At 38.3% G+C, this 8195-nt stretch overlaps 1 non-coding gene across 1 annotated transcript; it reads right to left on the bottom strand.

Moving 5' to 3' along the window:
* Positions 1-7805: 7805 nt before the first annotated feature.
* LOC148546325 (small nucleolar RNA R71) lies at positions 7806-7913 on the bottom strand. Its single transcript, XR_015900434.1, has one exon. It is a non-coding gene; the product is annotated as a small nucleolar RNA R71 (small nucleolar RNA).
* Positions 7914-8195: the final 282 nt, after the last annotated feature.

Genomic DNA, 8195 nt, shown 5'->3' with positions numbered 1-8195 from the left:
TTTATACGCTTTTTGGGGTTAATTTCATATAATTTTTAGTATGTTTTAGTTAGTTTTTAGTTTATTTTCATTAGTTTTTAGGAAAAATTCATATTTCTGGACTTTACTATGAGTTGTGTGTTTTTCTATAATTTCAGGTATTTTTCTGGCTGAAATTGAAGGAGCTGAGCAAAAATCTGATTCAGGCTGAAAAAGGACTGCTGATGCTGTTGGATTCTGACCTCCCTGCACTCAAAGTGGATTTTCTGGAGCTACAGAACTTGAAATGGCGTGCTTCCAATTGCGTTGGAAAGTAGACATCCAGGGCTTTCCAGAAATATATAATAGTCCATACTTTGCTCAAGGATAGACGACGTAAACTGGCGTTCAACGCCAGTTCTCTACCCAATTCTGGCGTTCAGCGCCAGAAAAGGATTCAAAGTTGGAGTTCAACGCCAGAAATGAATCCAAACCTGGCGTTGAACGCCCAAAATGGCCTTATGCACGTGAATTGCTTAAGTCTCAGCCCCAGCACACACCAAGTGGGCCCCAGAAGTGGATCCCTGCACCATCTGTCATAGTCTACTCACTTTTTGTAAACCTAGGCTACTAGTTTAGTATTTAAACAACTTTTAGAGACTTATTTTGCATCTCATAACATTTTTTAGGTCTGAACTTTGTACTCTTTGACGGCATGAGTCTCTAAAATCCATTGTTGGGGGTGAGGAGCTCTGCTGTGTCTCGATGAATTAATGCAAGTATTTCTGTTTTCCATTCAAACACGCTTGTTCCTACCTAAGATGTTCATTCGCGATTAACTGTGATGAAGGTGATGATCCGTGACACTCATCACCTTCCTCAACCCATGAACGTGTGCCAGACAACCACCTCCATTCTATATCTGATTAAATGAGTATCTCTTAGATCTCTTAATTAGAATCTTCGTGGTAAAAGCTAGAACTGATGGCGGCATTCATGAGAATCCGGAAAATCTTACTCCTTTCCATGGCTGGCTTTATGTGATACATCACCACTATCAATGGCTACTTTCGGTCATCTCTCGGGAAAATGATCCAATGCCCTGTCACGGCACGGCTAATCGTCTGGAGGCATCACCCTTGTCAATGGCTTCATCTTATCCTCTCAGTGAAAATGGTCAACGCACCCTGTCACGGCACGGCTATTCATCTGTCGGTTCTCGATCATGCTGGAATAGGATTTACTATCCTTTTGCGTCTGTCACTAACGCCCTGCAATCGCGAGTTAGGAGCTCGTCATAGTCATTCATTCATTGAATCCTACTCGGAATACCACAGACAAGGTTTAGACTTTCCGGATTCTCTTGAATGCCGCCATCATTCTAGCTTACACCACGAAGATTCTGGTTAGGAGATCTAAGAGATACTCATTCAGTCGAAGGTAGAACGGAAGTGGTTGTCAGGCACGCGTTCATAGAGAATGATGATGATTGTCACGTTCATCACATTCAGATTGAAGTATGAATGAATATCTTGGAAGCGAAACAAGATGAATTGAATAGAAAACAGTAGTACTTTGCATTAATCTTTGAGGAACAGCAGAGCTCCACACCTTAATCTATGGAGTGTAGAAACTCTACCGTTAAAAATACATAAGTGAAAGTCCAGGCATGGCCGAGAGGCCAGCCCTCAAACGTGATCTAAGATAGCATACAACTGATCAAAGATGGTCAAAAAGACGTCTAATACAATAGTGAAAGGTCCTATTTATAATAAACTAGCTACTAGGGTTTACATGAGTAAGTAATTGATGCATAAATCCACTTCCGGGGCCCACTTGGTGTGTGCTTGGGCTGAGCTTGAGTGTTGCACGTGTAGAGGTCCTTCTTGGAGTTGAATGCCAGTTTTTGTGCCAGTTTGGGCGTTCAACTCTGGTTTTGGCTCCTTTTGTGGCGCTGGACGCCAGATTTGGGCAGAAATCTGGCGTTGAACGCTAGTTTACATCGTCTATTCTTGGCCAAAGTATGGACTATTATATATTGCTGGAAAGCCCTGGATGTCTACTTTCCAACGCAATTAGAAGCGCGCCATTTCGAGTTCTGTAGCTCCAGAAAATCCACTTTGAGTGCAGGGAGGTCAGAATCCAACAGCATCAGCAGTCCTTCTTCAACCTCTGAATCTGATTTCTGCTCAAGTCCCTCAATTTCAGCCAGAAAAAACCTGAAATCACAGAAAAACACACAAACTCATAGTAAAGTCTAGAAATGTGAATTTAACATAAAAACTAATAAAAACATCCCTAAAAGTAACTAGATCCTACTAAAAACATACTAAAAATAATGTCAAAAAGCGTATAAATTATCCGCTCATCACAACACCAAACTTAAATTGTTGCTTGTCCCCAAGCAACTGAAAATCAATTAGGATAAAAAGAAGAGAATATACTATAAATTTCAAACTATCAATGAAACATAGCTTCAATCATATGAGCGGGACTTATAGCTTTTTGCCTCTTGAATAGTTTTGGCATCTCACTCTATCCATTGAGGTTCAGAATGATTGGCATCTATAGGAACTCAGGGTTCAGATAATGTTATTGATTCTCCTAGTTCAGTATGATGATTCTTGAACACAGCTTCTTTATGAGTCTTGGCCGTGGCCCTAAGCACTTTGTTTTCCAGTATTACCACCGGATACATAAATGCCACAGACACATAATTGGGTGAACCTTTTCAGATTGTGACTTAGCTTTGCTAAAGTCCCCAATTAGAGGTGTCCAGGGTTCTTAAGCACACTCTTTTTTTTTTTTGCTTTGGACCTTGACTTTAACCACTCAGTCTCAAGTTTTCACTTGACACCTACACGCCACAAGCACATGGTTAGGAACAACTTGGTTTAGCCGCTTAGACCAGGATTTTATTCCTTTAGGCCCTCCTATCCACTGATGCTCAAAGCCTTGGGATCCTTTTTATTTGCCCTTGCCTTTTGGTTTTAAGAGATTTTGGCTTTTTCTGCTTGCTTTTTCTTTTTCTTTTTATTTTTTTTTCGCCTATTTTTTTCCCTTTTTTTTTCTGCAAGCTTTGCTCTTTGCTACTTTTTCTTGCTTCAAGAATCATTTTTATGATTTTTCAGATTATCAAATAACATGTCTCCTAGTCATCATTCTTTCAAGAGCCAACATATTTAACATTCTTAAACAACAACTTCAAAAGACATATGCACTGTTCAAGCATACATTCAGAAAACAAGAAGCATTGTCACCACATCAATAAAATTAAACTAAGTTCAAGGATAAATTCGAAACTCATGTACTTCTTGTTCTTTTGAATTAAAACATTTTTTTCATTTAAGAGAGGTGATGGATTCATAGGACATTCATAACTTTAAGACATAGTTACTACTACTAATGATCATGTAATGAAGACACAAACATAGATAAGCACATAACATAGAAAACGAAAAACAGAAGAAATAAGAACAAGGAATGAATCCACCTTAGTGATGGTGGCGTTTCCTTCTTGAGGAACCAATGATGTCCTTGAGCTCTTCTATGTCTCTTCCTTGTCTTTGTTGCTCCTCACTCATTACTTTTTGATCTTCTCTTATTTCATGAAGCATGATGGAGTGCTCTTGATGTTCTACCCTTAGTTGTCCCATATTGGATCTCAATTCTCCTAGGGAGGTAATGATTTGCTCCCAATAGTTTTGTGGAGGAAAGTGCATTTGAGGCATCTCCGGGATCTCATGGTGATGAGCTTCATACGCCTCTTGAGCTCCATGAATGGGCTCTCTTGCTTGCTCCATCTTTTTCTTAGTGATGGGCTTGTCCTCTTTAATGAGGATATCTCCCTCTATGTCAATCCAGCTGAATTGCATAGGTGGCAAATGAGGTGAGGAAAGGCTAACCTCGCCATAGTGGAGGACTTGTCAGCCACCTTGTAGAGTTCTTGAGGTATAATCTCATGAACTTCCACCTCTTCTCCAATCATGATGCTATGGATCATGATGGCCCGGTCTATAGTAACTTCAGACCGGTTGCTAGTGGGAATGATTGAGCATTGAATGAACTCCAACCATCCTCTAGCTACAGGCTTGAGGTCCAATCTTCTTAGTTGAACCGGCTTGCCTTTGGAGTTAATCTTCCATTGAGCTCCTTCTACACATATGTCCATAAGGACTTGGTCCAACCTTTGATCAAAGTTGACTCTCCTTGTGTAGGGGCGTGCGTTCTCTTCCATGTTTGGCAAGTTGAACGCCAACCTTACATTTTCCGGACTAAAATCCAAGTATTTTCCCCGAACCATTGTAACATAGTTCTTTGGATCCGGGTTCTTACTTTGATCATGGTTCTTGGTGATCCATGCATTAGCATAGAACTCTTGAACCATTAGGATGCCGACTTGTTGGATGGGATTTGTTAGAACTTCCCAACCTCTTCGTTGAATTTCATGTCGGATCTCCGGATACTCATTTATTTTGAGTTTGAAAGGGACCTCAGGGATCACCTTCTTCTTGGCCACAACATCATAGAAGTGGTCTTGATGGGCTTTGGAGATGAACCTTTCCATCTCCCATGACTCGGATGTGGAAGCTTTTGTCTTCCCTTTCCCCTTTCTAGAGGATTCTCCGGTCTTAGGTGCCATCAATGGTAATGGAAAAATAAAAAGCTTATGCTTTTACCACACCAAACTTAGAATTTTGCTCGCCCTCGAGCAATAAAAGAAAGAATAGATGAAGAAGAAGAAGAAATGGAAGAGAGGGAGAGTGGGAAGTGTTTCGGCCAAGAAGGGTGTAGAGGGGTGTGTTGTGTGTATTTGGTGAAGAATGGAGGGCTTTATATAGGGAAGGGAGGGGGGAAAGGTTTCGGCCATATGGGTGGGTTTGGGTGGGAAATTGGTTTTGAATTTTGAAGGTAGGTGGGGTTTATGAGGTAGGTTTATGGGGAAGAGTGGATGGATGTGAGTGGTGAAGAGGTGATGGGGAAGAGAGATTGAGGTTGTGTGAAAGAGAGTGGTGAGAAAAAGTGAGTGGAGGTAGGTGGGGATCCTGTGGGGTCCACAGATCCTGGGGTGTCAAGGATTTGCATCCCTGCACCAATTAGGCATGTAAAATGCCTTTGCACACAACTCTGGGCGTTCGGCGCCAGGTTGGTGCTCATTTTGGGCGTTCAACGCCCATTTACTAGCCATTTCTGGCGTTGAACGCCAGAACCATGCTTGTTCTGGGCGTTCAGCGCCAAAATGCTGCCCATTTTGGGCGTTCAGCGCCAGAATCATGCTCTGTTCTGGCGTTGAACGCCAGGCAGATGCTCCTCCAGGGTGTGATTTTTCTTCTGCTGTTTTTGATTCCGTTTTCAATTTTTATATTTATTTTGTGACTCCTCATGATCATGAACCTATAAAGACATATAACTAAGAAAAATATAGTTAGATAAATAAAAATTGGGTTGCCTCCCAACAAGCGCTTCTTTAATGTCAATAGCTTAACAGTGGGCTCTCATGGAGCCTCACAGATGTTCAGAGCATTGTTGGACTGAGGCTTCCAAACCATCAGCATAGAGGCAAGTTACATATTTGATAAGTAATGAGCAGTATATTCTGATATCTTTCTGAAGCTTGGCTGGCCATTGGCCATGTCTAGTGTTTTGGACTGGAGCTTTCATTGAAAGCTTGGCTGGCTAGTGAGCCATGTCTAATTCCCGGACTGAAGCTTTAGACTAAGAATGCAAGATTCCTGGAATTCATATTAAAAATTTTGGAATCCTTATTTTCTCTTTTCTAAATAATTTTCGAAAAATATAAAATAAAAATCCAAAAAAATTAGAAAATAAAAAAAATAAAAAAAAAATATATTTTGTGTTTTTTGTTTGAGTCATGAGTTATGTTATAAGTTTGGTGTCACTTGCATGTGCATCTTGCATTTTTCAAAATATTTAATGCATTCATAGTGTTCTTCATGATCTTCAAGTTGTTCTTGGTAAGTCTTCTTGTTTGATCTTTGCATTTGCATGTTTTGTGTCTTTTCTTGTTTTTCATATGCATTCTTGAATTCTTAGTGTCTAAGCATTAAAGAATTCTAAGTTTGGTGTCTTGCATGTTTTCTTTGCATTAAAAATTTTTCAAAAATATGTTCTTAGTGTTCATCATGATCTTCAAAGTGTTCTTGGTGTTCATCTTGACATTCATAGCATTCTTGCATGCATCACATGTTTTGATCTAAAATTCTCATGCATTGCATCATTTTTCTTGTTTCTCTCTCTCATCATTAAAAATTCAAAAATAAAAAAAATATCTTTCCCTTTTTCTCCTCATCAAATTCGAAAATTTGAATTGACTTTTTCAAAATTTTTTAAAATTTAATTGTTTCTTATGAGTCAAATCAAATTTTCAATTTGAAAATCTTATCTTTTTCAAAATCTTTTTCAAAAATCATACCTTTTTCATTATTTTCGAAAAATTCAAAAATCTTTTTCAAAATATTTTTCAAAAATCTTTTTCTTATCTTTATCAAAATTTTCGAAAATAATATTAACAATTAATGTTTTGATTCAAAAATTTCAAGTTTGTTACTTGCTTGTTAAGAAAGATTCAAACTTTAAGTTCTAGAATCATATATTGTGATTTCTTGTGAATCAAGTCATTAATTGTGATTTTAAAAACCAAATCTTTTTCAAAACTAATTCCTATCATATCTTTTCAAAAATATCTTCTCATCATACCTTTTTCAAAAAAAAAATTTTCAAAATATCTTTTCTAACTTCCTAACTTCTTATCTTTTCAAATTTGTTTCAACTAACTAACTAACTTTTTGTTTGTTTCTTATCTTTTTCAAAACTACCTAACTAACTCTCTCTCTCATTTTCGAAAATCCCTTCCATCTTTTTCAAAAATTTCTTTTTAATTAACTAATTATTTTTATTTTTGATTTCAAAATTTTTCGAAAATTACTAACCTTTTTCAAAAACTATTTTCGAAAATCACTAACCCTTTTCAAAAATTATTTTCGAAAATTCTCCCTCTCCCATCTTATTCTATTTATTTATTCATCTACTAACATCTCATAACATTTTTTAGATCTGAACTTTGTACTCTTTGACGGCATGAGTCTCTAAACTCCATTGTTGGGGGTGAGGAGCTCTGCTGTGTCTCGATGAATTAATGCAAGTATTTCTGTTTTCCATTCAAAAATCATTTTCGAAAATTCTCTTTCTCTCTCATCTCCCTCTTTTCTTCCACTCACAAAGGGATCCCTATACTGTGGTATAAAGGATCCATATTATTATTATTATTTTTTCTGTGCCCTCTTCTTTGTCATATGAGCAGGAGCAAGGACAAGAATATACTTGTTGAAGCAGATCCAGAACCTGAAAGGACTCTGAAGAGAAAATTAAGAGAAGCTAAATTACAACAATCCAGAGATAACCTTTCAGAAATTTTCGAACAGGAAGAGGAGATGGCAGCCAAAAATAGTAATAATGCAAGGAGGATGTTTGGTGACTTTACTGCACCTAATTCCAATTTACATGGAAGAAGCATCTCCATTCCTGCCAATGGAGCAAACAACTTTGAGCTGAAACGTCAATTAGTTTCTCTGATGCAGCAGAACTGCAAGTTTCATGGACTTCCATCTGAAGATCCTTTTCAGTTCTTAACTGAATTCTTGCAGATCTGTGATACTGTTAAGACTAATGGAGTAGATCCTAAAGTCTACAGGCTCATGCTTTTCCCTTTTGCTGTAAGAGACAGAGCTAGAGTGTGGTTGGATTCTCAACCCAAGGATAGCCTGAACTCTTGGGATAAGCTGGTCAAGGCTTTCTTAGCCAAGTTCTTTCCTCCTCAAAAGCTGAGCAAGCTTAGAGTGGATGTTCAAACCTTCAGACGGAAAGAAGGTGAATCCCTCTATGAAGCTTGGGAGAGATACAAAGGACTGACCAAAAAGTGTCCTTCTGACATGCTTTCAGAATGGACCATCCTGGATATATTCTATGATGGTTTATCTGAGTTATCAAAGATGTCATTGGATACTTCTGCAGGTGGATCCATTCACCTAAAGAAAACGCATGCAGAAGCTCAAGAACTCATCGACATGGTTGCTAATAACCAGTTTATGTACACTTCTGAGAGGAATCCTATGAGTAATGGGATGCCTATGAAGAAGGGAGTTCTTGAAGTTGATACTCTGAATGCCATATTGGCTCAGAATAAAATATTGACTCAGCAAGTCAACATGATCTCTCAG

This window comes from Arachis ipaensis, chromosome B9 (genome assembly GCF_059453495.1).
Source record: "Arachis ipaensis isolate K30076 ecotype BB chromosome B9, ASM5945349v1, whole genome shotgun sequence".
Taxonomy (NCBI): Eukaryota; Viridiplantae; Streptophyta; class Magnoliopsida; order Fabales; family Fabaceae; genus Arachis; species Arachis ipaensis.
This window is presented reverse-complemented; position numbering and strand designations above follow the sequence as displayed.